Below are 5,633 nucleotides of genomic sequence, written 5' to 3' on the forward strand. Positions count from 1 at the left end.
ATTTAAATTTTGTTATTACTAGAGAGCACCTAGTCTAAGTTTAATAAGAATTAAGCTGTTTTTATATTTTTCACATATATGTAAGTTTTGTGTAATATAGTAAAGTTAGTACCTTTTAGGTAGTAAAAAGATATCGGAAAACATATTCCCTATGAGTTGAATAATATAAAACTTTATTTGAATAATCCGATATTATCCAACATAACATATCTGCTTCAACATAAAAGAGTCTGTCTGTTTTCGAGGGATAAAAATGAGAACATTTGTAAAAATATTCAAAGTCAGTTCTTTATCAATTCAAATACTGAAAAACGGAAGAACTGACAATATGATATATATAAATATTAATATATTTTCTATATTTCACCCTTAAGTTCCTCTGGAATGAATCACATACCATATTTACTTAACATGAACCTCTGCCAAACAAATTGGTGTTATGCGAGTACCACACTGTCTACATATTCTATTATTGAAGTTTTTACTTCATTATAAACTCAATTAATGAGCAGCGATAAGAATAATTTCTAAATAAAATGAATAGTTCTGTGTCAATCGCAGAACTATAAGTATAATAGTGTAAAAGTATAATATATGCATATGTTTACGGTTATATGAACTCAAATTGAAAATATATAATTTCAATCATTATCACAAAGTATATACCGAATTAGTCTTGTTAAATAATAAAAATAATGTAGCTCATTATTTATTATTTAAATGAATAATAAATGAATACTGAGCACAAATAGTGCTCTAAACAATATAAGAAATAGGTGTGAAAACAGTCTAATGTGTATACTATAAAGATTCTATCTCTTTATATTATTTACCCTCCTTTTTATTCACCTAAGCTACTACCTAGCCACACCTAAGTATCTATATAAAATCATGATTGTAATAATTTCATTAACTAATTAAACTCAAACTAATTTTTAATTAAAAAGAAGTCAATAAAATATTAATTTATACTTATAGGTAATGCTGCTTGTAAATCCTACCAAAGCTGTTACTGTACCATATACAATTTGGAATATCATGACATCACGCGGCTTATTGCTTATTGCTTACAGCTGATTAGGTCTATTAAATTATGCTATATGGAGTCAATGTCGTCACTAAAATACTAGACCTGTCGGATTCTGTATCTGATGTTTTTTTTCGCATTTCATACGAATTACTAGTGCGATGGATGTTAAAAAACTCATTGATGAAATCGAAATTTATTTGACAAAATGTATGCGATAAAAAGAAGGAAATTATTTTTAATCCATTTAAATGTGGGCTTAAAATTTCGAATTTAGATAAAAAAAAGACTTAAATAGAAAGTATTATTAACGGGAAGTTTAACCAAATATGCACCTATCCAAGAAGAAATGTTTATGCAAGGCGAATATATGTTACAACCTCTCTAATGACAAATGAAGAGTGATTGTGAAAATAAAAAAGAACAATTTAATTTACAAAGGAAAAATGTACCTATATTTGTATTTTAAAATTTATATACAATATAAGAATATTTATGTCCCATTTAGATATAACTGAACGACATTACTGAGGATATTTTCTTAATAAAATAGAATACTAGAACAAGGAAAGTCACCAATGTTGCAAATTTTATTGTCCATTAAACTAGGGTTCTATCAATTCTGGAAAATAGTTTCATCGCTTATTATGGATTGTAGAAAATAAAAATCTTTTCTATTATAAAAAGTATAACCGGATGTGAAGCAATTTTTCGTTAAATACATATGGTATTTTGAAGTTATCCTTTAATTTTTAATTGAACACTTTATTTATAAGTTTCTTATAAAATTGAGCGATTCTCCAAAATTAAACGAATGTAGATTTAAAGATAATTACGACGAAAATTACGAAGAAAACTGTTTTGCTAATGCAAAGGTTTTTAAATAGTACCAAATTATAAGAAAAATATTTTGTTTTTAAATTGATTATTAATTATTTTATAATTGAAATCATGACATAACAATTAAAAAATTATAAAATGTAACTGACAGGTTTCGAACAGTAGTGAATTGTAAAAACGAAATTTTTAGTTAATTGAATTTTTAGCTGACCATACAGCTGTTTCGAGTAATGGCTGTTTCTAGCGAATACCCCATCCTTGTAAATATTTCCTTCTCCTTCCTTCTCATTTTCCCTTCCTCCTCAATGCATTAGGCAAATCTGCTATACAGATGATTGTCTCATCTGCATGAGGTCCAACTTCCCCAGTTGAAACTACATTGAGCTTAACAATTACCTTAGGACTCTCTCTGTTTACTACGTTACTACGGTAAGTGGAAGATTAAGATCAATGCCCTAAGAGGTTCCGTCTTCACGACAGCCCTTATGGGCCAGTGTGCTGATCGCGTTTGGAACATTAAAACCTCGAAATAAACTGTCGTATAAAAGGTGTGTTTTGGATACTGTCAAGATATCGGAAAATATAAGTCCGAGTGCAGTGCTGTTCGAAGACTTTTATGATTTTTATATGTGCGGGAGAAATTTTTTTGTACCTGTGGAGATTTTTTTTATTTTTGTAAATTTTCGTGAATTTAAAATTGTGAATGAAAGGTACTGAAGGAGATTAAATAAAAAGATTCAAGATTTTTAACAATTAAAAACAATACATATCCTTGTTTAAATAGTGATAATAAATTAACATATCAATGAAATACGTGTGATGAAATTAATCGAGCATAGGTGTTCCAACACTCATTTATAATAATTCCAACAATCATCTGCAATATTAAAAAGTTGGACTATATGAATAACGGCAGCTTTATACATCGTTAAAATAATGAAATACCGAGACGGTGGACAGGTATTTAAAAAGTGACGGAGAAGATAACCGAGTCCACATTTGAAAAGATCTTATAAGCAGTACAATTCCTACATATTTTATTATTATATTAAAAAAAATTTAATTTTAAATTTAAAATTTATAAGAAAAATTTTGTTTTGAGGAGAAATCTTGAACACAATAATACGAATCAATTAAAAATTTATGCATATATATATATATATATAATTTAGTTAAACATAAATTAAGAAAAGAAATTTAAATAATTAAAAACATATTTTTTTGTTATGATATAAAACAATTTATTTTATAAATAAGTGGTAATTAAAGTGAATTTAAAAGCAAATGTTGTTTTAATCAATATCGGTAAATGAAATAAGTGCATATTATTTTTATACAATGTAAAAGTTTAAGGAAAATAATTACATAGAAATTACAAAAATTATTGAAAAACCTTAAAAGAAATTAATTTATAAACCATATATATGAATGATATATAATGGTTTAAAATACATAAAAGCACCACAACATCAAAGAAAATTTCTATAAACTCAAATAATTTAGAGTTTCATTTGTTTCAAATACATTTTTTTTCTTAAAAGTTTCAACCAAAAACAAAGAACATACATATATATCTCGAAAAGACAGATTCTTTCCATATGGGCGAAAGAGATTGCAGACCAAATAGTGAAAGGCGTACGTGAATAAGGCGCGAATTAGCTGTTTATAGCAAAGCAGCTTAACTTTGCAGTTGAGCTGGTTGTATAATTATTTATATTTTTAACGTCTAATCAATGAAATAAATGGAATTGTCTAAGCGGCTTGTTATGATTGCAGTCACGTCATGGCAATTGTTGTTGCTTTTAATGCAAAATGAAGTGAGATGCTAGTGTCAAATTTTCATTTTGTATTGAAAGCAACAACAGAGTGTTGGAAGGCTTTCCTTCGACACCGTATGGTTCGAAGGTCTGATGCACAAACTATGCCACTTCGGCTTCCTTACAACACTCTGTAGTGTTATCCACCAGTTCCTTTCTAATAGATCCTTCGACAGATAAGTTCGAGAATACTTCGTAAAACCGAATACGAACAGCACTACTATAGAATACTATTTGTTTCATAAAAAAATGTTTGAAAACCTTTCTGTTTTTAAAGAATCCTTATTATTCCATTAGCAATATATATTATGGACACATAATTAAGAAAATATTGGAAAAAGTGTACATAACCTTCTTAAAATTTATTATATAAAGAAATATTAGGGGTATTCAGGATGTCTGTGCATCCTTGCAAACTCAAATAATCGAGAACACACGTTGTGCATATTAGTCTTGATTGATTGAAATTGAAAATATATAATTTCAATCATTATCACAAAGTATATACCGAATTAGTCTTGTTAAATAATAAAAATAATGTAGCTCATTATTTATTATTTAAATGAATAATAAATGAATACTGAGCACAAATAGTGCTCTAAACAATATAAGAAATAGGTGTGAAAACAGTCTAATGTGTATACTATAAAGATTCTATCTCTTTATATTATTTACCCTCCTTTTTATTCACCTAAGCTACTACCTAGCCACACCTAAGTATCTATATAAAATCATGATTGTAATAATTTCATTAACTAATTAAACTCAAACTAATTTTTAATTAAAAAGAAGTCAATAAAATATTAATTTATACTTATAGGTAATGCTGCTTGTAAATCCTACCAAAGCTGTTACTGTACCATATACAATTTGGAATATCATGACATCACGCGGCTTATTGCTTATTGCTTACAGCTGATTAGGTCTATTAAATTATGCTATATGGAGTCAATGTCGTCACTAAAATACTAGACCTGTCGGATTCTGTATCTGATGTTTTTTTTCGCATTTCATACGAATTACTAGTGCGATGCATGTTAAAAAACTCATTGATGAAATCGAAATTTATTTGACAAAATGTATGCGATAAAAAGAAGGAAATTATTTTTAATCCATTTAAATGTGGGCTTAAAATTTCGAATTTAGATAAAAAAAGACTTAAATGGAAAGTATTATTAACGGGAAGTTTAACCAAATATGCACCTATCCAAGAAGAAATGTTTATGCAAGGCGAATATATGTTACAACCTCTCTAATGACAAATGAAGAGTGATTGTGAAAATAAAAAAGAACAATTTCATTTACAAAGGAAAAATGTACCTATATTTGTATTTTAAAATTTATATACAATATAAGAATATTTATGTCCCATTTAGATATAACTGAACGACATTACTGAGGATATTTTCTTAATAAAATAGAATACTAGAACAAGGAAAGTCACCAATGTTGCAAATTTTATTGTCCATTAAACTAGGGTTCTATCAATTCTGGAAAATAGTTTCATCGCTTATTATGGATTGTAGAAAATAAAAATCTTTTCTATTATAAAAAGTATAACCGGATGTGAAGCAATTTTTCGTTAAATACATATGGTATTTTGAAGTTATCCTTTAATTTTTAATTGAACACTTTATTTATAAGTTTCTTATAAAATTGAGCGATTCTCCAAAATTAAACGAATGTAGATTTAAAGATAATTACGACGAAAATTACGAAGAAAACTGTTTTGCTAATGCAAAGGTTTTTAAATAGTACCAAATTATAAGAAAAATATTTTGTTTTTAAATTGATTATTAATTATTTTATAATTGAAATCATGACATAACAATTAAAAAATTATAAAATGTAACTGACAGGTTTCGAACAGTAGTGAATTGTAAAAACGAAATTTTTAGTTAATTGAATTTTTAGCTGACCATACAGCTGTTTCGAGTAATGGCTGTTTC

At 27.1% G+C, this 5,633-nt stretch overlaps 2 long non-coding RNA genes across 2 annotated transcripts; both read left to right on the plus strand.

Moving 5' to 3' along the window:
- The first annotated feature begins 960 nt into the window (after positions 1-960).
- On the plus strand, positions 961-1,622 carry LOC119670612. The gene is made up of 2 exons (XR_005251723.1): positions 961-1,475; positions 1,536-1,622. It is a non-coding gene; the product is annotated as an uncharacterized LOC119670612 (long non-coding RNA).
- A 2,864-nt stretch (positions 1,623-4,486) lies between these two features.
- Positions 4,487-5,147, plus strand: LOC119671247. Its single transcript, XR_005251799.1, has 2 exons — positions 4,487-5,000; positions 5,061-5,147. It is a non-coding gene; the product is annotated as an uncharacterized LOC119671247 (long non-coding RNA).
- Positions 5,148-5,633: the final 486 nt, after the last annotated feature.

This window comes from Teleopsis dalmanni, chromosome 1, assembly GCF_002237135.1.
Source record: "Teleopsis dalmanni isolate 2A chromosome 1, ASM223713v2, whole genome shotgun sequence".
In the NCBI taxonomy this organism is placed as follows: domain Eukaryota; kingdom Metazoa; phylum Arthropoda; class Insecta; order Diptera; family Diopsidae; genus Teleopsis; species Teleopsis dalmanni.